Consider the following 27,771-nt stretch of genomic DNA (forward strand, 5'->3'; position numbering starts at 1 on the left):
TTATACTTGCGGAAGAAATAAGGTAATTGAAATATGTACTTTCAACGATGTCTTTTTGAGAGATTTGAAGTGGGCTCTACTTACTCCAAAGAAAGTTTCTTCTTTCCTGAAACTCCTAACCCTCTCCTGTCATATTTTTTTTCTTCTAGTTTATGAATCTACATTTAAGAAACTTGGTTCTTTAGATTAAAATAACCAAATAATTAAACAACTAAAAATAAAGAAACAACTTTTCAATAAGAAGATAGAATTAGAAATATAATATTTTATCCTTTTCAATGTTTATTAAGGGGCTGGGGAATAAATGGTTGTTTTGTGGAAGAATGTTGTTTGTTTACATAATGGTAGCCTAAGGAAGGAAGAAAGGAAGGGAGGGATGAGAAGGGAAGAAAGGAAAGGAGAAAAAGAAAGCTGTACTCAAACAACTTCAATGATCTTTTTAAGTTACATGTTCTCTGAATATCTTATCTACTCTGGAAATTACTTACTGAGGTATGCAATATTCCATATGTTTTTATTCATTACGTAATAAAAAAACTTTTTTTCATATTCTCAAACACAGTTTGAAGGGGTGTCCCATATTTTAGGGATTAAAATGTATCTTTGTTTATATTCATTTTAATTGTGTTGTTGTCTATCTACAGGTATTTCTTCCCAGAATGAATCGCCATTCTTGTCAAGTAAAAATTCTATAATGGGATTGTGTGTGTGTGTGTGTGCATGCACAAGCACACACCCACACACCTGTTGCTTCTGCCTACCTAAATACAGCATTGCTTTACCTTTGGGGAACCACCAAGTTTCAACTTTCCATCCCTTTGTTCTGAGGGTATACCTCATATAATAGATGTTTGACTAATAGACTGGTCCATTCTCCCTGGCCATTGATATGCTCAGGTATGGGCAGATACGTTAATGTAGCTAGCCTTCCCGAATGAATCTAGTAGAATGAAAAATTCTCACTTGACACAAGCTGCTAAACTGTGAGCTACCATAAACCAACTCATGGTGAGAGCATATTTGAAAGTAAACATCAAATAGAACATGGCAGTCATATGATGGAAGAGAGATAAAACCTTATAACCCAGTATGAACTTCTGCATACAGCAAGCAGATGTATGTTTGCATATAAATTAGGTGAACTGATATCTTTTGTGTACAATTGAATAAATTTTCTCTAAATTCTAAGTGAAATGAAAATCTTCAAAAATATATTTGCCAAATGACAAACTGTATATTTGAACCTGAAATTTGTTACCAGAAAAAATAAAGTGAATTGGATTAAAAATGGTATAAAGGAACAAATTTTAAAAGCAATAACAAAAACGTGAATGGGTTGTAATATCATAAATATCACCTTTTTTTTCCCCATGGTAATTCTGTATGGAGCATAAAGTGTAACTATCACATTCAAAATGAACATTATCTTGAGTAAATATAGCAAAAAAAATTACAAACTGGGAAAAATATTTTCTATTTACACCACATTTAGGGATTATTAGACCAATATTCCTATGCAAAATGGGAAACTGAGTTAATAAACAGGTCACAGAGAAAAATAATGACAAACTTGATTTATAAATTATCTTCTCATCCTCTATTAGTTTGTTCTTATTTTAAATTAAAATTTTGATGCGATTCACCAGTGAAAACATCTGGGCCTTTTCTTTTCGTTTTGGCAGGAGGTGAGCAGAAGGGCAGTAAATTTTTTATTACCAAATTCAATTTCTTTAATCGATAGGATGCTATCCAGATTTTCTATTTTTTCTTCAGTTTTATTTCTTTCAAAGAATTTGTTCAAATTTATCTAGGTTCAAACATATTAGAATAACCTGTTCAAAACAGATCTTTATTATCTTTTTAATGACCATAGGAACTGTAGAGACATTTCCTTTCTCTCCTGCTATTAGAAACGTGTTTTATCATATTTTTTCATGATCAGTCTGAATAGAAGTTTATCAATTTCATTCGTATTTTTGAAAAACATCTTTAGGTTTCATTGATTTTCTGTGTTGCTGTCCTTTTACTGTTTCATTGGTTTATGCTATCATTATTGTTACCTTTTTCCACTTTTTAAAAATTTACTCTTCTTTTTCTTGCTTCTAAAGGTAGAAACTTAGATCACAGAATTTAAACCCCTTTTTCATTTTCTATATGAGCATTTAAAGCCAAAAATTTCCCTCTAATTATTGCCTGAACAACATCCTACAAATTTTGATATGTTTTGTTGCATTAACATCCTGTTGAAAATATCTTCTAATTTTCATTCTGAAATTTTCTTTGACATATGTACTATTTAGAGATCTCCTATTTAATTTCCAATATTTAGGGAAGTCCTAAATAGCATTTTCTTACTGATTTCTCATTCAATTCCATCATATTCAAATCACATACTATAGATGCTTTCATGCCTTTTAAATGTATTGAGATTCCTTTATTGGTCCAACATATAGTCTGTTCAGTTCAGTGGTCAGTGAGTTCTTGGAAAGAATGCATACTTTGCTGTTGTTGGGTCTTGTGTTCTACAAATGGCAAATGGGTGAAAGTGGTTGGTAGTACTTGTTTTATCCATTTTTCTGAGAGAAAAATGTTAAAAGGCCCAAATATAATTGTTGGTTTATTTATTTTTCGTTTTAGTTCTGGAAGTTTTTATTTTGATTATTTGAAACATCTCTCATTTGGTGCATGCACATTTAGGATAAGTACATATGCTTCCTGATAAATTGAGACTTTTCAATATGAAATTTACCTCTTTGTCTCCAGTAACATTCTTTAGCCTGAGAATTTATCTGATACTAATATGGCCACTCCAATTTTCTTTTTTCTTTATTATGATAAAATATACCATTTTAACCATTTTTAAGCATACGGCTCAGTATATTCAGGCATTAGTACATTCATGTTGCTGAGAAACTAGCACCACTATTCATCTCCAGAACTTCTAATCATTCCAACCTTTGTATTCATTAAACAATAATTTCCTACCTCCCCTTCTCCCATCCTCCGGTAACCACTATTCTTTCTGTCTCTATATATTTGACTATTCTAGCATCCCATATGAATGGAATCAAATAATATGTATATATATAGTTTTTATCTGGCTTATTTCACTTAGCATAATGTTTTCACAGTTCAGCACGTTGTAATATTTATCTGAATCTCGTTCCTTTTTAAGCCTGAATAATATTCTATTGTGTGTATATACCACACTTTCATCAGTTGATAAGAACTTGGGTTGCTTCCACCGTTTGGCTATTGTGAATAATGCTGCTATGAACATCAGCATACAAATATCTATCCTGCTTTCAATACTTTGGGGTGGATACCTAGAAATAGAATTGCTGGCTCATATGACGTTTCTATGTTTAGTTTTTTTGAGTAACCACTATAATATTTTCCACAGTGGCTACACTATTTTGCATTCCCATTATCAATGCATAAGAGTCCAACATCTCCACATCCTCATCAACACTTACTATATTCTTTTTTTTTGGCGGGGGGGAATAATAGCTATCCTAGTGGATGTGAAGTGGTATCTTATAGTTTTGATTTGCATTTCTCTAATAATTAGTGATGCTGAGTATCTTTTCATGTGGTTATTGGCTATTTGCATATCTTCTATGTTGAAATCTGTATTCAAGTTCTTTGTCTATTTTTGAATTGGATTATTTTCTGTTGTTTAGTTTTAGGAGTTCTCTTTATATTCTGGATATTACTTCCTTACCAGAAATACAATTTGCAAATATTTTCTCTCATTCTGTGGTTTGCCTTTTCACTCAGTTGATAGTGTACTTTGATGTGCAAAAGTTCTTAATTTTCATGATGCAATTTATCTATTTTTTTTTCTTGCTTGTGCTTTTAGTGCTGTATCCAGGAAACCATTGCCAAAACCAACGTTGTGAAGCTTTTGCTCTATGTTTTCTTCTAAGAGCATTACCATTTTACCTGTTACATGTAGATCTTTAATCCATTTTGAGTTAATTTTCGTATATGATGTAAGGTAAGGATCTAATTTTATTCTTTTTTTCAAGTGCATATGCAATTTTCCTAGCAGCAGTTGTTGAAAAGATTGCCGTTTCCCCATTGAATAGTCTTGGCACCCTAGTTGAAAATCATTTTGAGATATATATATGTATTTCTCCTTCTCTATTCTATTCCTTTGGTCTATATGTCTGTCTTTGTGCCAGTACCACACTTTTTTAATTTACAGTTTCTTTTCATTAATATTTGTATCATATATATTTTGCTTCTTTTAAATTTAGCTTTTTTGTTTAAAGTTCACTTCTTTCAGCATCACTGACCTACTGTAAATATAGGTAAAATCAGATTCATGCACAGCTACCAGTTAGGGCCCTCTCATTCATTTGTTTAACCCTACAGTTCCATCTAGCTTTATTTTCTTTCTGCCTGAAAAATTTCCTTTGTCGTTTCCTATAATGCTGGTGAATTTACTCATCTTTTGTATATCTGAAAATATCTTCAGTTTGCCTTCATTTTGGAAGGATTTTTTTTTTCTTTTTTTTTCTACATATATAATTGAATTTCTTTGTACTTATCTTGTTTGTAGTTCACTAAGTTTCCAGGATGTATAAGTTTAGGTTTTCTACCAGACTAAAAAAAAAAAAATCATTATTTTTCTTAAAAATAAATCTGTCTCTTCTCTTTTCCCTCCCTTTCTGGGACTCCTCTTTTACATAATTCACACAAGTTTTTATTGTCCCAACATCCCTGAGGCTCTTTTCACGGTTTGTAGCCCATTAGCTCTCTTTGCTTTGATTCGAATAGTTTCTACTGCCCATTCTTCCTGTGTCCTGGTGTTTTCTTTGGATTGTTTAATCTGTTGTTAAACTACCCTTCAGACATTGTGTCATTCAGTCTAAACTTTCAATTTTTTATGATTTAGAATTCTCTGACATTTCCATCTATTTACGTTTTTCCTTTAAATCCTTAAACATAATCCTAATAGTTATTTTAGAATACTTGCCTATTAATTCTAACTTCTTGGCTATCTTTGCATCTGTTTCTTTTTTCTGGTGTTGGTCATAGTTTTCTACATTTCACTTGTCTAGGGATTAATTATTGTGTCCTGAACAGTGAAGACTCTACATTTTTGAGAATTAGCATCGCGTGGTCCTCATTTTAAAGAATACTGAGTTTTGTGCTGGAAGGTGGTTAAATTACCTGTGAGTCAGCTTAATTCTTGTAAGGTTTTTTAAAATCTTTGTTAAGACTGATCTACTTGACAACTACTCCTGAAGTGTGACATTTCTGAGGTCTCAATTTTATGCTAGAGGTTACAGTAATATGTCTCCGTCGAGCTGGTCAGAAAACCCACATCTCTCATACTGCACGACCTTGAGATTACCCAAGTAGATTATAGTTCCCAAGGAGCTGTTTTCCGCCAGACATTACACTTGAGCCCTGTACATATGCACCTTAATTTTTAACTGGAGGCTTGAGAGTGTCCCTATGCAGGTACCCGGCACTGCCTCTTCTTTTTAGGTGTCCTGCTCCACAAATTCCAGTCACTTCAGCAGAACTGAAGTATAATCATTGTGATCTGCTTGGGTTCCACACCCCTGTGCAAAGCTCCACATCCCGTGTAAAGCTCCACATCCCATGTAAAGCAAATAGTTGTATTGGTTATGAGACTTGTTTTTTTTTTTTCTCTTCTTGTAGGAATAAGTCCTGTCCTGTTGATTGTGCAACATCAGAATTTTTTTTTTTCATATAATATGCTCATTTTTGTAGTTGTTTATGGTGAGAGGGATATTTCAATATTAATTTCTCTCTTATAGTTTCAAGTGCAAGTCAAAGAACATTAATATATTCTAAAATAAATAATATTATTACTATTTTGCTGCCTAAGAAATTAAGATGATAAATAAGTAGGTTTTTATTGTCTACAGTTGTACTTAAAATACTTCAACATAAACATCATGATGTATGTATGTGGGGGGAGTAATGAGCTCTAATCTACAACCTAAGAGTGGTTACTTTTATCAAGATTTTAATTTCTTAAGTAGGTAGAGTTCTGAGACTAATCTCGAAGCTACACTCCAAAATTGGCAATATCATTGGCAATTAACATGAGAAATGATAGAAATAAGATTTCATTTGTGAAATGGTTCATGTTTAAGATTTGTGGTTCGTTAGAAAGATTATAAGCATACCTCTACCCTTCCATGTGGAAGCTGTAAAAATTTGCTAAACCAGTACTCATATGGCTTTAGCTTAGTACTCTTAGTTTAGAAATGGTCTGTCAATATGGTAGTCACTGGTCACATGTGGCTATTTATATTTAAATTAATTAAAATTAAATGAAATTAATTTCTTTGGGCATTTAAAGCGGCTAAATGGCTAACATATTGTGTAGTATGTACATAGAATAATATCATCATCACAGAACATTCTATCGGATAGCGCTGGTTTAGAATTCCATTTGGTCCTTAAATTTCCCATTTTAAAGAATTCTCTCTCATCTGGTCAGACTAGAAAGTTCACTGATTCAGCTTTTAGTATATTGCTATGTATTTCTAAAACCAAAATTTTAGCCAAGTTCTTGTCAGAATACTTAATGAGAAGGGGAAATTCATGAGTATTCAAAGACAGTTTTTATGACACGTCTATGCCTGCTTGGACAAATTCCATCTAAGACTTGCTTACACTTTCATAAATGACATGTTAGTGAGCTTGTGGAGGAGAAGATATATAGCTCTGACCTACATATTGTTTTCAGAAGTTACTAGTGTCCACTACAAGAAACTGACAATTGTGAGCACCAGATTTCCTTAGGTCAGTTTACAACTGATCAACTTTCAAATGATGTTATCCTCAGAGTGGTTTAGTAGAAAGGGAAGTTTGCATCACTGAGGCATCTTTAACATCAAATCAACTGATATTCTGTATAAAAACAGAGGGCCTATTATGAAAAAGCAGCATCAAGAAAGATTCTTGCCTTTTCCCTATTGCCTTCCATCTAGCTTGCCCATCCCACTCAACAGAATTTCAGTGATACCATAGGGATTCAATCTCAGATCTGTCTAACTACAAAGTACACACACTTAGTCAGTTCCCTATGCAGCACATACCCAAAGGAGGGCAGGTCCAGGGCAACTGATGAAATTCACTAAGCAGCCTAAGAATAGCTCTAAATATAGAAATTTTTTTAGAGTCACACAGTATCAGACAAATCCATCATCTTCCATGAACAATTTTTATTGATTGTCTGCTCTGGACCAGACACTGGTTATATTTATGGGCTTTCTCAGCGTAAGAGGAAACAGAACAATGGCTGTGTTTGCATGAACTCACTGAGATATTTCAAAATAATTTCCATACAGTGGTATGGAATTCAAAAGGAGAATTGTGTCCCCAATGAAGTTTGTCTCCAGAGCCCACTGATACATCCCGAGTTGGGAATTCAGCATAATAGCAAATGAGTCTTCTTTCTATACCTGACCCAGTAAAAATACCCTAGGAAAGTAGAAATGTGACAGCCAGTGGCTCTGTAACTAGGAAGGTAGAATTGGGTTCATATATATTTATTTTTCCAACAAACACCACATTTGCAGAGATGCTATGGAAGCAAAAACATACAGGTGGTGTAGGTCTTTATAGAAATATATGCATATTCTATACCTCTGAAATACTCCTGATAATGGCCCTCTAATGCTGAATTTTGATAAAGGATTCTTGTTTATTTTGGGGGAAGAGTTCTCCAGAGACAACTGAATTTCCTGGATAGATATTTGAGACATAAGAAATTCTCTGAAGATATATTCACTTTTCTAGATTAGGTATGTAAAGTCAGTATTATTTTAAAATCCTAGCCAGTTGTGTAATATCTGTATATTTCTCACTCTTTTTTTTTAGCTATCGTTTTTTTTTCTCCCACAGGTGACATTGTTTTGAGGTAGAAATTAATTTACTTGCAAGGCCAGGTCAAATATAATCTTTTATGGAATGATAGTGTTCAGAGACATTCACAGTTATAAGTTTATAAACTGTTAACCAATTCCTCAAATTCATTTGTTACATAAAATGTCATTCAATAGAGCATTGAAATCATGGGTAATATTTTCGATAAAATATTAACTAAAGTCCTTTTTTATTTATTTTCCGTAAATAGACAAAGACTCATTCATTTTCAAGTTCCCTCTTTGAGAAACTTGAATATATAGGAAGTTCTTTTGAGTTTATTATATTACTTCATAATTAATGAAAATATCATTGTCAGATATTACAGTACATACGGGGAAAGTAACATGGATAGAAGAAAATCTCATTATCAAGGAATTTTATATGCAGATTAAATTTATTTCTTTAAATTAGATGAGATGAATCAAAAACTTGCATATAAATTTTCAGAGCTACTCAAGCATAGTCTGCAAACAGAAAGCAAGAAACTTTTAATTAAACATTCAGTAAATGGTAGATGAAGAACTCAAAATTATAGTTGACTGATACTTTTTTGGCCTTTATATTCCCTGTAAGAAGTAGAAGAAAAGATAAATCAAGTGAATTTATGGGAAGGAAAAGGCAACGTTAGATAAGAAAATAGAAGAAAGGGAGAATCTTAAAAGATATTTTCACTTGTTTTGTTTTATTAATTAATATTATGACTGGCAAGTGTGAGAATGATGAAGAGAAAGTCATGCAAAAAGGTAGTAAATTTAAAATACAAACATTTTAAATTTTATTCTATTTTTAAATTAATAAAAAAAGAGAAAGAAGAGTGAGTTGTTCTGAGAAACCAAGGGACGTTTTATATAGAGCAGAGTAGAGATTGAGACATCGCTTGTTCTCTAGCAAAGAATCTGTTTATAAACAATATGAAATTGCCAGTGCAGGTTGTATAACCATGAAGCATGAAGATTGCAGATAAGCAAATATGGAAGAAAGTATCTCATTTAAATAGAAACCCTGATGTGTAATTTACAATAAAAATTGGGCTATCATACATGGTTTACAACATGCCTAGATCATCTGTTTTATAATGCTTACAAAGCATTATTGTGTACATGAGTGGGGAGAGGTCAGAAGCCAACGGTTTACTTGGCCTGCACACTCTTTTTCATGCACGTAGATAGTGTACTGTAGCCCACTGTGCTCAGTTACAACTTCCTCTCAAGAATTTCCAGGCAATACTTTATAAGCTCACCCAAAAAAGAGTTGGGCTCTCCTATTTGGAAACTTTGCTGCAAGACTTTTTTTTTTTTCCGCCTTTGGTCTCTATGAAAAAAGGCAAAAGGTTATTTTCACGCTGGGCATGATGAAATTGTTTACCCATAAGCTTAAGTAGAAGCAGATTTACAGATATATTGTATTATTTACATTGAGGTAGGTACGATAATCAGGGTCTTGGTAAGAAATAATGTCATACTAAAAAGCGGTATGAACGAGTTTAAAGGAGAGAGGGTAACAAATGTGGACAGGGTGAAGGAAAACTACAAAACGGTGATAAAGATCTCTGGGTCAGCAGCAATGGGAAACTATTATCACCTTTGGCATTGAAGAGGCATGCAGAAGGGGGCTGTTAGAATTAAGGAAGAACTGTACCTGTAGAAGATGAACACTGGCTGGTATGTGTAAACTTTGGTAAAGAAATTGAGGCACTGGCATATAGGAAGAATGGTAATAAATCATCCAACCCCTACTCCCATCATTGCAACTCCTGCCACCTCCTCCTGCTGTTTGAACCTAACTACAGGGCAGAGGACATGTGATTTCCAGATGATACCATATATAGAAATCAAAAGTCCAGGACACAGCGGAGAATGGATCTAGAGAAACAAAAGGATACTCAGAACAGTTTACCTATGTCTCTCACAGCATCTACTCTTATTCTTTGACTAGAGGAAAACCTTTTTCTCCAAAAAACAGAGATAGAGAGTCCGGTCAGGTACTATACTATTATTCAGTGATGTTAGCCCAGGTATACTCCTGTTACTGGTTGAATTGTGTCTCCTTCCCTCCCCCAAATATATTGAAGTCCTAACGCCTGGTACCTGTGAATACGACTTCATTTAGAAATAGGGTCTTTAAAGATATAATCAAGTTAAAATGAGGCCATCGGATCCCTAATCCAATAAGACTCATGTCTTATAAGAAGAGGGAAATTTGGACACAGACACACACACAGAGAATATGAGAAGACACAGACACAAAGGGAAGATGGTCGTGTGAAGACTGCTGAGGAAATATAATTAAAAACAAAATCTTCTACCAACCCAGAGATACTCTCCACAAAGGTAGCAGAGAAAGAAAACATTTTTATTTTTGAATGAGCATTACACTGGAATGTGATGTGCAAAACAGATAATCCCCTAAGAAATTACAAGACAAAAATAAATCTCACTCTTTTACTTAGACAAGCAGATACAACCCATTACATACATGTTCTCCAGATGAACTATAACTAGTTCTCAAATAAGAGGACTTGATAGTACCATTTGTCACACATAGTTCACACTAACTTTACCTGGTAATTGTGGTGACCTGTCAGCTAATTGGTTTTATCCAAAGGAAGAACACACTATCATCCTTTGATGCTTACATTTCAAAGAGATGGCTTCCATTTCTTTACGAAAGACATTCCTGGATCATAAAGCTGAAAATAGGCCTGTCTAGTTTGCAAAATGATCTACTTAAATTTCAAAAAAGGAGAAAGTACTTACAATTTTAAGTTTTCTAAAGTAGAGGCTCTAAGAAAAAGGAGAGCAGAGGAATCTTTTTTCCTTATTTTCATCAGAGAGAAGTAAGCCTCTTATTTTTAATTTTTTTTAGTCCTTATAAGACAGAGGCAAAGTGGAGTTAGGCTGCCACGAGCCAAGGATTCCGTGGGGATATCAGAAACTGGAAGAGGCAAGGAAGGATTCTCCCCAGAGGCTTTGAAGAGGGCATGGCCCTGCCAACATATTGAGTTTAGAATTCTAGCCACCACAACTGTGAGATTTATGTTGTTTTCAGCCAGCCAGTTTATGGTACTTTGTTATGGTAGCCCTCAGAAATGAATACAATTCCCTTCTAAAACTTAAAATGTTAACAACCAATAATGTCTTCATATAAATTAGCAAGAAAAATTGTGAGAATTTGAGAAAAAAATGAATAGCTACTTTAGTCTTCTGTTCATTGGTCACAGGAGGTTATGTTGATAATCATACTTTCCTACTTGGACGACCCATTTCCTATTCCTGGACCTTCTGCTAGGAATAGGGCAGGTCAGAGATGTTTAGCAAGTAGTGTGACCCTAATTTAATACTCTCAAAATCCAACTTTTTAGTGGTCTTAAGCATTTTCCCATTGACCAATAATACTAGCAAGGGGAGTGTTAACAGGATTCCCTTGGTTTCAAGACCTCCTTATCCCCATTATATAACAGTTATCCAATTTCCTCTTGGAAACTGACATCAAACTATTCTGTCCACTAGAGTCAGTAGAGCCTAAAATGTCCATGTGTTAGACTCAGCTTTTAATTCACCTGATAGAAATATTCCTTAGGTACTGGCATCTCAAAACCCGCTGAGCCCAGTGCCATGTAGGTGTGAAACAAAAATTCCCTAAAAGAACAATTAAGCATAATAGTGAGAGAGGCCACTGGCACTCCCTTGTCTGTTTCCCAGACCTACGACTTCTCACCATGTGGGAAACAGCACGATTTCACTCTTTTTTCTAGCCATATGCTTCTGAGAGAAGGAACAACTGAACCATCCCATGGTGTGAACACACTGCTGCATTTCCTATAGTTTAAATAAGTTTCTTCATCTTAGGCTATGTTGTGTGCCATGCCATAATGATGAATCAAGCATCCTTACATCCATAAATTATACTATTAACTACTACAGGACAATTGCAATATAAACAACCAATGAAAGACCATCATTATAGATCTTAAAAATCATATAAAATGGAATAGGACATTTTGAAGGAAATTTGCCAATATTTGACATTTAGATAAACTATATGAAGTCTTTGCAAAGTATAGTACCAAAACTGACAGAAGGATAAAAGAAAAATCTGGAAATTCCTATATCTATTAAAGGTATTAACTGCAAAATATGAAACCTTACCACAAAAGAAATATCCAAGCACAAATGACTCCAACAATAAAACTTTAAATAATAATTAACAGCAAAGTCATTTTCCAGAACATTGGTGTGTATTCCTATTGTGCTTTTGATGTGTACGTGGTGGTCCACAGGAGCATGTCTAGGGAACTAGGTGAGGAAGCCACACTTCTTGGAAGTTTCCCTGGCAGAGGTGGATTGTGGCACTGGTGTATGGTAAAGACCTCTTGATTTTTAAAAATTTTGCCTGGAAAGCCGAGGCCCATACCCAGGTGAAAAGGAAGCCCATTGCAAACTATTTTCCTCAGTTGGGCTATTCTCTTAGGGCTGTTGACCCTCGGGTATGGAATTATCTATAAAAGATAACTTGTTTGTAGACAGGTAGTAAAATCCCAGGTAGATTTATGTACACTCAGGTAGTCATATTTGGGAAAAACAAATGTTCTTTCTTTTGTAAAGCAAAGGTGGTTGTTTAATATTGAAAACATTATTGATAATTGGCAAAATATGAAGTTGGCAACCTATTATTTGTCCCCAAATGTTTTGGAAATTTAGTAGTCCATGAAACTCAAAAGACTGGGAGCCATGAGTTTAGACGATGCACTTGGGATCCATATCCCAGGGCTGCCGCTTACTAGCCGAGTAGGCTTGTGTGAGTGACGTAAGATTGCTAAGGCCCCATTTTCCTATATGTACATGAAGATAATAATCCCTCCCCAAAAAGAATAATTAACAAAATCTTATACAAATTCATTCCAAAAGAGAGAATATATGAGAAAACTTCTCTACTCACTTAAGTTAGCAGCATCACCTTGAGTATAAGCCCTGATCAGGATATTACAGGACAAGAAAATAAGAAGGCAATCACTCTCATGGTCATAAATGCAAAATATGAGCAAATTTAAGTCATATCTATATTAATATAATATATGACTATGTCATGACAAATTTTAATATATTTCATGTCTTCAAAGTTTATCATTTTAAATCCAGTCAGTATAACTTATCAAGTTAACAGAGTAAACGAAAAAATAAAATAATTACCTTATATAATGAAGAAATTACACTTGATAACTTTTAAAACATTTGTATAATAAACGCTACTTAAACTGTAATACATACCTATTTAAACCCTGGAGAAAATACAGTATTCAATGATAAAATATTATAATTTGCATTGATATCAGGGAGAAAATAAAAATGCCACTATCTCCATAGTTTACTTAACTGAATACTGCACGTTTTAGCCAGTGTAATAAGGCAAGTGAAAAGATATAAAAACTGGAATTTATTATGTTCCAGAATGTCATTATGTATAGGTGACTTAATTTTATATATGTAGAATTATTATAAATAATACATAACATTAATAAGTGAATTTATCAAAGTTGCTATAAAAAATTCAACCTATAAAAATCAATTTTATTTCAATAAACCAGAAATAAAGACTTGTAAACTTCTAAAAAGATAGCTTTTAAGTTTGAAATGTCTAGGAAATATAAAAAAGAATATGCCAAGTTCTACCACCAAAATTTCAAAATATTATTAGAAGAAAGTAAAGAAGACTAAATAAATGGAGGGACATAGCATGTACATGGAAGAAACGTTACTTATTTAAAGATGTCAATATTTTTCCAAATTGATCTAAATAAATATCACAAAGTCACAAAAACATTTCAATGTTTTTACAGGATAATTGATAATTTGGTGCTAAAGTATAAATGATGTTGAAAAAGCTAAGGATAGCCAAGGCAATCATGAAGAATAAGAAAAGTGATGACTTACAAAACCCTATCAAAATTGTTATAAAGCTAGAAAACATGATGAAGTATTTGCATAAGAATAGAAAAATATAATGATGGAAGAAAATAGAGGGGTCAGGACAGGCCAAACCATGCTTGTCAATTGGTTTATAACAAAGGTGCTCTTACAATGTGGTGTAGAAAGGCAGTGCTTTGAAGGAATTGTGCTAGGTTAAATGGAAATTGATACAGAAAAAATGAATAAGCCTTGGTACCTAACTTACACTGTATTAACAAAAGTTATATGTAAAAGCATTTTAGAGAAAGATGTGAAAAGTAAATCAATAAAGCATCCAGCTAGAAGAAAATGCAAAGAGAATATCTTTGTGACCATGGGACAAGCAAATAATCCTTAAGCAAAAAACAAAACAGAAGTGGCTATAAAGAAAATATTTGGTCAAAAAGACTTCATTAAAATTAAGAACTTGTCAGTAAAAGAAACTACTACTAGAAAAAAAAAGGAAAGCCACAGTGTGTGGGAGACAAACTTGTACTATTTCTCACAAAAATTATACGAAGAATTTAAAAAACAATAGTTACTGAAAATCACAGATCAAATAAAAACAGCCTAATAAAATTGGAGGAAAAAAACCTAAATAAGCACTTCACAAGAAAGGATATACAAATTTTCATTAGGCATAGGATAAGGTTCTCACTTCATTATTTATCAGAAAAATGGAAATTAAAACCACAATATTTTTAAGTCAGGACCTGTGAAATGCCAAACATTTTACCCTGTTTGCAAGTTAGCAACTTTGCCTGACCCACAGAATGTGTGTGTGTGTGTGTGTGTGTGTGTTTGTGTGTGTGTGTATAACAGAGAGACAGAGACAGAAAATAGAAGACCTTTGGGTTGGAGACAAAGACAGTTTATTACACACAGCAAAAGCAGAAACCAGAGTAAATTCTATTGCTGATTCCTGGAGCTCCAATGCCCATAGAGCAATGTTGTGAGTTCCAGTTGGGAACTGTTCATGCAGTGACACTATGTTACAGTATGGAAACTACAAGGTTGGAAGACTCTGATCTTATACAGGAGCTGCTGGCAAACTTTCCCCTCTTCCCCTCATAATTTACAGAGACACACATTACTTTTATTACCCTGGAATATGAGTAAAATTTTCTGCAGAGGGAAGGATGGCATCCTATGTTTATTACCTTGAAATGTAGGCAATTTCTTCTGGGAGAGATGTCACTAAATGTCTCTGGAGGGAGCGACTGTCTTTATCTTCACTTGTCCAGAAAAGTAAATAAATTTGCTCCAGAGGGATTCCCAGTCCCTATGTTTCCAGGGCTGCATACTTAACACCAAGATTCCAGATAACACCTGGATATGTAATGCCTCCAAATATTCATGGAAAAGTGACTTCCAGTAAATAGAATACTGATCAAATAGAATAGCTAAATTTGAAGAAAATGTCAAAATCAAGTTTAGCAATAACATCAAAAATTAGAAATCTCATGTAATGTGGGTGACTATATAAATTGGGTATCACCACTTTAAAAAACTGTTTAGTATTGTCCACCAAAACTGATCATAAGCATATTCCACTATACAAGGCAATTCCACTATTAGTAATATAGCCTACAGGTGAGCAAGATTATTCCAAGAGACATACACAAGAACATTCAGCACAGCATTATTTATAACAGCTCCAAACTGGGGAAAAAAACACCTATCAGTCAAGAGTAGATTTAGTAACTATCTCATGGTATATTGATATAATCACATAATTTAATCAATAAATGAGTGAAAAATAATAAACTACTGCTACAGACAATAACACAGATGAATTTACAAACATAATATTGCATGAAATAAGTCAGACACAACATAATATATGCTGTATAATTCCTAACACATGCAACTTTTTCAATGGGCAAAAATAAATTATGATGTTAGAATAATATTTCTTTGATAGGACTGGTGACTGGAAAGGAACAAAAATGAGGCTCTTGAGATACACATGTTTTTCTATTTTGATATTTAGGGATTTCATGAACATATTCACTGCAAAAATTCACTTACAATGCATTTATGATGTGCTGTTTGAAATATGTTTATTATACTTCAATTTTAAAAGTAAAAAATATTTTTGTAGAATTTTGGTTGTATAAAATATAGTTTTGCAATAAACTGATGAAATTTAATTAGTTATATTTAAACTTTAGTTTAAGCACTTGAAATACTGTAAAGATCCCATTCAAAATGTTAATCATGCTCATACAAATAAAGCAATATTTTTTTATATGCAATCCAATATGTGCTAAAAATTTCTTATTAAAAGTTAGTTTTTCAGACATTCTGTTTATGGTGGCAGTAAGTAAATCCTTCAATATCTTAACTCAAATGTAATTCAAATAGTATCTCTGACGATATATAAAACTATTATTTATGTTGGGATTTCTTTTAACTTTGTGCTTTAGTAGGGCACTATTAAAAATGCAATTATGTCAGTTACGCAAGAGTAATAATAAACAAAAAATAACTGCATGAATTTCATCTCAGCCTGAGTAGCAAAATGATCAAAACATAATTATCTTTATATTTGAACAATGAATATTAAAAGCAAAATTTTAGGAGCCAGCCTCACATCCCAAAATGATGATGATATTCCAAAAAGTTACACCTACATTAAGGCGAATCTCTCATTTTACTTGAATTATTTGAATTGTGTGACACTTCAATAAAAAATGAAAATACTTTCAGAAGTATGCAATATGGAAAATTGCTAATTAAAAACTGAAAAAAACAGTCGTCTCCAAGTTATACTAAATTATTGAGAATTGGATTCACCAAAACAATATGGAGATACATTAAAATACAATAAATATTAATGATGATTCATTAAAATAATTATGCTTTAGGCATTTTTTCCCTAAAATTCACTTTAAATCTAAATCCCCAGTAACTCTCTCGACCACATCTTTCCTGGTAACTTCCTACTGCTGCTGAAACAAATTACCACCAACTCACCTGAAAGCAACAAAAACGTGTTACCCGAAGGTTGAAAGTCCAAAATGAGTCTCCCAGGGCTAAAGTCAAGGCATAGATAGTCAAGGGAACAATCTGTTTCTTTACCTTTTTTCAGCATTCCTTGGCTGGTAACCACGTTCTCCTTCAAAGCCAGCAATGGCTAGTTGAGTCTTTTTTCACACCGCATTATTCTGACACTCCTCTTTTGTAGACAAATCTCCCTCTGTCTCCTTCTTATAAGGACACTTGTGATTACATTGGGCCCACCTAGAAAATCCAGGCTAATCTCCCTAATTCAAGATCTTTAATTTAATTACATCTACAAAGTCCTTTTTGCCTTGTAAGGTCACATATTGGCAGGTTCCAGAGATTAGGATGAAGATATCTTTGAAGATCCATTTTTCAGCCTACCACATTTCCTTTTTCATTTACTTAGCCCATTTTAAGTCAGAGGGCATTTTAAGTATATTTTTTAATAGAAGTTATGATAGAGGAATAGAGATTTGAAGAAGAGTGAAGCCTAAGGGAAACTTAATGCCATAGTTGGAAGGGAGGAATACAGAAAGAAGAAAGGAATGTAATTACTTCCAAGAGAATAGATTAAGTACTGCTTCACCTCCCTAGGAACACAGAAGAATATTTTTTGATATAAAGCCAGGTTTGAAGGAAATCTTGACTAGGAGCCCATGAGGCAACCCAGGCCCACAAAATCCTCAAAGTATGGCAATTGTTACAGACTACGTCGAAACCAATAAAAATATGTATGTGTGTGTTTAAAGAAAACAAAAGTGGTAGTATTTATTGTTGGTTATTGACAGTGAAGACGTGGTCAACTAAGAATCTTGACTCACTATACACCTAAAGATTTCAAACGTGAGGATGAAATAATAACCATGAATTTTATCATGCTCAAACGCTGGGATGTATTGTTTAACCACAGCATATGCTCATTTTCCAATTGGATTTTTTCTTTTAGTATTGAGTTTTGAGAATTCTTTCTATATTCTGAATACTAATCCTTTGATATGCAGTTTGCAAATATTTTCTCCCAGTCTATACCTTGTCTTTTTACCCAACTAACAAGGTAAATTAACCACAGAACAAAAGTTTTTAATTTTGATGTGGTCCGATTTCTAAGTTTTCATTTATGGATAATGTTTTTGGTATCAAGTCTGGAACTTTTCACTTACTGCTAGATCCCAATGATTTTTTGCCATTTTTTTAAAGAAGTTGTTTTACATAGTCCTATTTGAAGAAAGACTAAGTGTTAATTTAAAATCATTTACAGCTCCATGTTTTTGACTGCCATAAATTTTGACACAGGAAAGTCTACTAATTCAATCAAGTGTCTATAACAATTTCCTATTGTTCCTGTAACAATTTACTATAAACTTTGTTTTAAAACAGCACAAATTTATTATCTTACAGTTCTGGAGGTCAGAAGTCCAAAATGGGTCTCTTTTGGCTAAAATCAAGTGTTGACAGGGCTACATTCCTTTCTGGAAGCTCTACATGAGATTCTGTTTTCTTGCCTACTACAGTTTCTAGAGTCTACTCACATTCTCTAGCTCATGGTTCCCTTCCATCTTTAAAGCAAACAACAGTTGGTCAAGTATTTCTCATATCACATCACTGTGACATTGTCTCTCCTGTGATCTTCTTTCACTTATAAAGATCCTTGTGATTATATTAGGCCTACTCAGATAATTCAGAATAATCTCCCCATCTCCAGGTCAGCTGATTATAAACCTTAATTCCATCTGCAACCTAATTCCCCCTTACCATGGAACATAACATATTCACAGGTTCCAGGGATTAGCCCATGGACATCTTTGGAGGGAGCCATTGTTCTGCCTACCACGTTCTCTATAATGTCAACAAAGCTGTTGAGCAGAATCCAGTGATCTGAACTAATCTCTTGGCATTGTGTGGGTCCCTTGGCATTTTTAGGACACCACAAAAAAAGCTTATAAGATCATAATATAGTTTGAGTTTTGATAACTTCATCTGACTTCCTTCCTGCTTCTTGAAATAAACATTATCACCTGATAGTGTTAGTTTTGGTTGCTATAACAAAATGCACTTGCTAGGAGGACTATCTTCAGCTGGGATTAATAAAAAAGAAACTTTGTTCCTTGTTTATCTTCCTTTGCCTCTGTCCTACTATAAAGCAAGGTCTGAACAAGCAGTGACAAAGCAACCCAGGTGGAAAAACAACTTTCTAGTGTTAGAGCTTTTTTCCCAGGTGCTTTTAACCAGGAATATGAAAACACTATTGAACAAGACCGTAAAGGGTGATAAAAAAATAAGAAAAGACCATGTTAAAACTACTCCTTAGAAACAATGCTATTAACCCTAGGTGAAAATTTGCCATAGGCCAAATTGCTGAATATCCAAACTCTCCTGGTTGAACAGGGTTGTAGATTGTAACACAACCACCTCCTAAGAGTGTTAGCCATGCCTAATATTACCTCCTGGGATAACAACTCTTACAGGAATCTTTTTTCTTAGGTTAGAATGAGAATGTCTCATTACATGCAAGCCATAGTAGCTGCTTTATTTTGCATATTCTATCAGTGTAGGAAAATGGAAAACATAAATGATTAGCCATATATCTTTCAAAATATTTAGAGGGAAAATGGTAGGCTTGGCCTCAGATGGTGCTTTAAATTCTACATCAATATTTTAACCTCAGCAATGAGGTATAATCTATTTCAATTTTTCTCTTAAGTTTTATAAGACAATAGATAATTTTACTCACTTAATAAATGCCACTATCTAATTGGATTTTAAAATTTTAGCCTAATTTTTTTTTTTTTTTTTTTTTTTGTGAGGAGCTCAACCCTGAGCTAACATCCGCCAATCCTCCTCCTTTTTTGCTGAGGAAGACGGCCCTGGGCTAACATTGGTGCCTATCTTCCTCCACTTTATATGGGACGCCGCCACAGCATGGCTTACCAAGCAGTGCGTCGGTGCGCGCCCGGGATCCGAACCAGCAAACCCCGGGCCGCCGCAGTGGAGCGCGTGCACTTAACCGCTTGCGCCACCGGGCCGGCCCCTAGCCTAATTTTAAACATAGATTTTTAGAATAATCCTATCATTTTGGTTTTGTTGCAAATCACAACCATAACGAAACTACGATAAAAATTAAATTAGTTTTAAATTAAAATTTTTTTTTGGACATTTTCAATTTGTGCTTAACCGCATATTTTTTCAAGAAACATTTATTGAGCATCTACTATATTTCAGGAATTATTTCATTTGTACATAATGGATATAGCAAAGACAAAATAGAAAGCCTCTCTCTTAAAGTTTACATTCTAATGGGAGAAAGAGAAAACATACACATAACTAAGTAATTCTATACAACATTATGTGAGATTATAAAATGAAGAAATTTGAAGCATGGTAAAAGAAATATAAAATGAAAAGAGAGATCTCTTTTGATGGTCAGGGATGTTATCTCAGATATAATCTTTTTTACTACTTGGTTGACAGACAATAGTCACAGACAATATGCTATTTCAAATACCTTATATAAAAATAATCCTCATCAACATTACTCAGGCAATGGAGACTCAGACTCTGAAACACAGTAGATATTTATTCTAAAATAAATATGGTTGTAAGGAGATGTTATAAAAACTACGCTGTAACTAAAGCACTTCAAAAAATACTCTACTAAATACTGAATAAAGCCTCAAACTTAGAGTAATCCTAACCAGTCACAAAATTAAAACTGTCATTTGTCACATTTAAATTTTGTTTTTATCTTAAAGCCGTTTTAAATATGAAAGATGTTAATTTGTGTACGTTATTAATCCATTAATTGGGGGAGTTTCAGTCTTTTTTTTTTTTTTTTTACTATTTTGAAAGAAAAAAGAAAGCAAAGACACTGAGCAAGAATAAAAATTCAGACAGCCACCGTTGTTTCGGATAAATTGTATGTTTTTACCCGAAGATCCAGTAATGGCAGAGTGAAGGTCAAAACAAAAAGGAACAGTTGCAGAGGTCCGATGAAGGTATAGGAAGATAGAGCTGTGTTAAATCTGTATTTGAAGCTATTGTGTTCACTCATGAGTTTTTTTCTCTTCAGTGATTATCAGTTCTGGTATGAATATATAGAAGACAGATGATACAGAAGTGGGTCTCCATCTCCTCATATTTTCTTTCTGCATAATTAATACAGGGCCCAATGAACTGGGCATTGAGAATTCAAAAAATTAACAGGAAATTCTTATTTTATATGAATGGCTAATAAACTAACAATGAGTTGCCAAATAGTTTTCATTTAATTTGCTTGGCTTGATCTATTGTTAGATAGATAACAATTCGATTCAAATTGAATTGAAACAATTCAGTTCAAATAATTGAAAAAAATTATTTCAATTCCACACACAGTAGAAATGTTTCCTTTTCAAACTTATAATGTCAACCAGGAGTAAAGAATGGGTGAGTGTTTATACATTGGTTGTGTATTATATTTGCTGAACCTCATCTGCTAACTATACGTAGTTATTTTAAAATGTTGCTGTGTGTGTGAAAATTTTAAAACTACAGAAAGGTAGGGAAGAAATTGGTTTCACTCAATCAATTATACTTAAGAAATAGGGAATAGAGAAGAGTGTATGATATGAGAAGAGAGACAGATTTCATTCATTATAATTAATAACTGCTTGCAGTCGAATATGTATCCTACAGGTGAAAGTAATTTTATTGTTATTCTTAATAAAAATGTCTAACAAATCTCTTACAGAGGTTTTACTCATACCAAAATAAATTCTTCATAATGATTCAGTTTCATCATGTAATTAGAATGGGATTTAAAATTAACATCCCAAAATTATGTAATTAATTACATTCAGCTTCAATTACAATTACTAATTGATACAAAGCCTTTAGCTTAACTTCTAGAAGTAATGAATTTTACAAAAAGAGTTGTGAACAAGTGGTTAGATTGCATTAGCCCACTACTTCATGTATACTGGCTAATTAGACAAAATTTCCTTTTACTAAACAGCTCAAGAAAACAGTGCTGGGAAGTTTGGTAGGTTAAATTTCTCCTGAAATTCTTAATTTGGTATTAAACTCTTCCAATATTCTCAATTATATTCTGTTCTTAAGTCCATCTCTATTCCTTCTCTTGCCCACTTTTTGTGACTATAAAGTAGAAGATCCTACCCAAGTGGGTCTATCTATTTTTCAATTTCTTTCATATCGTCAGTGCCAGCTATAGTTTACAGGAATTTCACCTGTGGTATAAATGAATTAATAAGAAAAGGAAGACACAGAAATAAAATAGATTTCTCAGCGTCCCAAGATTTCAAAGAATAATATGGCTGAACCTTAAATATGGTGAGAAAACAGAATTTTCTTTTTTTTTTGGCAGCTTTTAAACTTCTGAGTTGGAGCGTTAGATTTTGAATTTAGGGGCACACAGTATCACTGGATATATTGCTTGAAGTGCAGATACCTGAACTCCACTCAGAGAAACTGATTCAGAGACCTGTGACCCATGGAGCACAATTTTAGAAACACTGACTTTAAGAACAAGGAGGATATTGTTTTAGATACCAGGAATTTGTGGCCCTCAGGTAGCTTAAAAAACCAAACAGACAAAATTGATCTGACTTGAGCTAGCTGTGAGTTTTCATTTTCCTTGTGAAGCCAAATCATCACGTCAGAGACAGGTGAACTAGCTCCTTCAGACCATCTAAATGATAAATGTTTTAAATAAAAACTTGTACGTGGGCCGGCCCCGTGGCGCTGCGGTTAAGTGCGCACGCTCTGTTGCTGGTGGCCCCGGGTTTGGATCCCTGGGCGCACACCAACGCACCGCCTGTCAGGCCATGCTGTGGCAGCGTCCCATATAAAGAAGTGGAAGAAGATGGGCAAGGATGTTAGCTCAGGGCCCGTCTTCCTCAGCAAAGAGAGGTGGATTGGCAAGGATGTTAGCTCAGGGCTGATCTTCCTCACACATACACACACAAAAACGTATAAATTCTCATTCAGCCCTTTCCAATGTATCATTTTAAAATGTTCTCCTTGGTTTAGCTTTTTTCCAATAACCAAATTACCAACATAAAATGACTGGAATTAGGAAAGAAAAATTCTTATACAGGGATATATAGGAAAATCCTGCCCTTCATTCAGAAATTGGACCACTGTCTCCTTGTAGGTGTTGGCTCACACAAGTGATGTAGAAATAGATGTCTACTAGACAGCTTGAACCTGAGCCCCTGCCTCAGATCACATGCTCAGATGCGTGGTAATAGCCTGCACAGATAAATAGAAACCACCATCACATCGCATATATGTAATTGTAAAACCATTCTGTATTTGAAGAAACGTGTAGATAAGGGTCACTTTGGAGACTAGTAATTCCATAAATCTGATTCCTAAATGGAAGCCAGAATTACAGACTCAATTACAAATAAAACCCTCCTGTATATATGTAGTCACAACTTGTTTTATGTTATAAATCCTGTGGGAATGTAATAAATATCCATTATTTCTGCATTAACTTGAAATATCCCATCTATTGTTAAAAAAACCTTTATATACACATGCATATATATATATTTACATATATACATACATATGCATATATACACTTAGAAATTTTATAAATATTTCAATATTATTATGTATAATATATCACAATAGTACTGTCTATGCAATATATAACAATACATTATATAAATTAGTTAAATATTATAATACTTCTCTAAATACATGTGTTTGTGTTTATGTGAGAAGAAAACATTTCATTGAGAACTTGTTTGGGTACAAGTGACAGAAAACCTAAATTAAATTGCCTTACTGAAAATAAAGAAATTTATTGACTCATATAAATGAAAAACCAGGACTACAGTTAGATTTAAGCCCAGCTGTATTAAGTGTTAAAACAAGTACAAGAAGATTTGGATGGACTATATCTGTTGACTTGGCTTTCTTTGTTTCAATACATTTACTTTATTTTCAGGACTGTGTGGAGGTTTGATGGCTATAGATGTTGTTTTTAGTATCCTAGGTCCAAATCTAGCAAGAGTTATTACTGCTGGCTATTCTAGCAGTGTGGGATCTGAATTGCTTAGCTTGCTTAGCTTCTTTCATGAACCTAGCCTTGACACTTCACTGTGAACAAGGAAGGAAAAAAGAAAAGAAGGCCTTCTAAGTCAATGATGGTCCAGGATTTTCAAGGATGACTAGATTTTTGGCAAGTTTACTGAATTGATGATGTCTTTTAAAAATATAGGAAACTTCAAAAGAGAAAGTTCAGGAACATTACCATAATTTCTATTATAGCCACTTGGAGTTTGATGGGTTTGATAGTATCAAGTGGATATACTGAATAAAATGTTGGCTAAATGGATCTGGAGTGCTGAAGAAATTTATAGGCTGAAAATATAAATTTAAGAATCATCAGTATAGGGTCGGCCCTGTGGCTTGGGGGTTAGGTGCACGCACTCCGCTGCTGGTGGCCCGGGTTCGGAACTCGGGTGCGCACCGAGGCACCGCTTCTCCGGCCATGCTGAGGCCGAGTCCCACATACAGCAACTAGAAGGGTGTGCAGCTATGACATACAACTATCTACTGGGGCTTTGGGGGGAAAAAAATGAATAAATAAAATCTTTAAAAAAAAAAAAAAAGAATCATCAGTATAAATGTTATTTAAAGTTGGGATTAAAACCTTGTTACCTAAACATTTAGGAGAGTGTTGGAGATGGACTAACCAAAGAAGGCAAAGGAACAAAGACCTCAAGAGGGGTATAATTCCACGGATGCTGATGTCTAACTGTTTCTCCTCATCTGGGCACGTGGTTGGTGGGAATCACTTCCTGGCCCCTGCTCTTAAGTGGGGATGGGTGACTGGCTCTGCCAATGCCAATGCAGTCTTGCGGCCGTTTGTGAACTATCACATTTAATTAACATACGAAACTCTTCATGTTCTCTCACTCTTTCTCTCTTTCTTTCTCCACAGCAAATAGCAACTTCCTGATGGGAGCTGCTCTAACTGTCTGGACCCATGACTAATTCCAGTGAGCACAATTTCTCTGCTAATCAGTAATTTGAAGAAGGAATAAATGTGTGCCAATATTTATAAGTGTATCACTCAGTCCATTCTGGCTGAAACATGTTGTGCCTCAGTTACAAATGGAAACATATTCCAAGGAGCATGTGAAAAACAGCCTGTGAGAGCAAACTGAAAATCAAAACATATCCGTAGGATTATTTATCAAAAGAGAAATGTTGGCAATTGTATATGTAGATAGTGAATTAACCTGGGAGGGATTTAATTATTCTATATTGTTTTTGTTTGTTCAATACCCTGGGAGTTTATTAATAATTGTGAGAGTTATTAGAGAACGATATACTATTAATAGCAAGCAATCTGTAACGTTACATGTGTTACTTATGTTATGATCAGGAAATTGCTTCTCACATGGATAACATCACATTAAATAATCATGACAAATCTTTTACCAACACTCTTGTTTTGAATAATCTGAAAAAGAACATCCCTTTGCAATTAGCCTAAGTGGCCACTGGATGTCAGTATTATGTTATGCCTGTTGATTATTTACTCTGTTTTGGTTAGTAATTTCCTGTAGGTATTTCATAATTTACAACTCTATCTTAAAGAAAAACTTCAAACAAAAAAGTCATATTATATTAAAAATTATTTATGTTTAGGCAACCCAACATTCAAGGTCCCCTTATCTACCAAGATTTTTTTTTTTTTAATTCTCTGATACTGAATTTTAAAGATTTATTTTGAAAATACACAGGGCAGTTATTTTTTGCTTTGTTTCATATGCCTGTTTCAATCTTTGCACATTACCATTGAAGCCAGCAAGAATGTTTCTAAAATGTAAACTATATCTGTGTTTTGTTGTTATATTTATCTGTTACAATTACCAAATTAAGATTATACTAAAATTGGTAAACTAATCGCTGGGTATAATTTGACCTTTCAGAATTATTGAAAAATAATGATCTTGGCCTTAAAATATTTATTATTTTTTTCATGAAAGAGCCTTTAAATTTTTATAAATTGATATCAATATAAAAGCTTTTAAGTATAATAGGAAATCAATGCTGAATTGATTTCTTTTGTAATATTGACAATGTGAAAAACAATGAAATTAAAGAATAAAATAAAAATATTAAGTTGGAAGTCTGGATTTTAGACCACAACTATTTGTAGTGCATAGTGTCATTCTTACTAATATTAACAATGTATATTCTCCCTGGTTTTATCTAAAGTTTTATTCTCTGAGCAATGAGTGAATTAGATTACCATACGATGATGAATTAGGCTTGATCCAAGTTGTTTTTTCTTTTTTGAGGAAGACTAGCCCTGAGCTAACATCTGATGCCAATCCTCCCTTTTTCTTGATGAAGATTGGCCCTGGGCTAATATCCGTGCCCATCTTCCTCTACTTTATATGGGATGCTGCCACAGCATGGCTTAACAAGAGGTGCATTGGTGCGTGTCCAGGATCTGAACCTACAAACCCTGGGCTGCCGAAGCGCAGTGCATGCATTTAACAGCTGCACCACCAGGCCTGCCCCCCAAGTATTTTATATTACCACCTATTGGTGACTCTAGTTTAATGTGATTCGTTTTTATGAAAATTTCTTAGAGAAATTTGTGCTTATTAATTTTCTGAAACAAGTGTGATAAATTATTTTATCCACATATCCCCTTTTCTTAAATATTTATTCAGAATATTTTATAGACTTTTAACACCTACTTAAGAAAAGGAATAAATATACATATTAGTATAATCTAATATAACACAAGGATGACACTAGTTTATTTAGCAGTATTAAAAAGTCTTATTAAACTTGCAGATTCAATATAATTTTAGACAAATTTTTAATGTGCCAACAAATTTTTACTTTGAATCACTCATGTATGTATGTTACTCTGTTAAGTAATCTGATTAATATCACTTATGAAAATGCTCAATATTTTACATCTATTTAAAAATTTTTTTCATATACAAAGTTTGATAATGAAGTCAGATATATGTATTTCCCCCTCCATGGTGAAATTCACATTGCATATGAGAAGCCACTTCTTGTGGGAACTATATGTAAAAACATAGTCTGGGTGAGTTTATTTTATTCTATTTTTTTAATTTTTTGTGAGGAAGATCAGCCCTGAGCTACCATCTGCCAATCTTCCTCTTTTTTTTGCTGAGGAAGACTGACCCTGGGCTTACATCCATGCCCATCTTCCTCCACTTTATATGGGATGCCGCCACAGCATGGCTTGACAAGCGGTGTGTCGGTGCACGCCTGGGATCTGAACCCTGGGCCACCACAGCAGAGCATGTGCACTTAACTGCTGCACCATCGGGCCGGCCCCTGGGTGAGTTTATTTTAGATAAACAGAACATACAGGGAGTTTGTATATGGTATCAACTGAAATGGGGAAAAATTATATTTAGGTTAACATAATTTAATTAGATCATATATAGTTCATATTTTTGTCATAATCAATCTTCATTTTCACTTGAGCTACTAAATAAACTCAACTAGATAGTTTAATGGAAATATGAGGAATAACGAATAAATAAAAACTGAAATAAAATAATAAAACCAATGATAAATTTTCAGACTACAAAACAACTGCAAAATTTTAAAATAGAGCTAATTTTCTTTTTCTTTGGTGAGGTCACAGGATGTTTTTTTTCCTCTGTCTCTCTGTAAGACCTTTTCATTTTCATGTTTCCTTTAGGTCAGACTTTCTCCCTTCAATGACAGCTTCTGTGGAGAACTTGCCATGGTACCAATTATGGTTCTGAATCAGTGACTTTCATTACAAGTGTGCTCATTATCTAACTAATACAATGTATTGAATATTAATTCCAAAATCCTAGAAGAGAGAATCTGATTGACCTAACTTGGA

The 27,771-nt window shown here is 33.8% G+C and overlaps 1 long non-coding RNA gene across 1 annotated transcript in view; it reads left to right on the forward strand.

Annotated features, from left to right (window-relative positions):
• LOC131419561 (uncharacterized) overlaps window positions 1-25,625 on the forward strand; it is a 68,961-nt gene extending 43,336 nt beyond the window's left edge. Inside the window, exons 3-4 of the long non-coding RNA XR_009223283.1 lie at window positions 20,724-20,869; window positions 24,832-25,625. This is a non-coding gene — a long non-coding RNA (uncharacterized LOC131419561). The remainder of the gene's footprint in view (window positions 1-20,723; window positions 20,870-24,831) is intronic.
• Window positions 25,626-27,771: the final 2,146 nt, after the last annotated feature.

This window comes from Diceros bicornis, chromosome 21 (genome assembly GCF_020826845.1).
Source record: "Diceros bicornis minor isolate mBicDic1 chromosome 21, mDicBic1.mat.cur, whole genome shotgun sequence".
NCBI classification, from domain to species: Eukaryota; Metazoa; Chordata; class Mammalia; order Perissodactyla; family Rhinocerotidae; genus Diceros; species Diceros bicornis.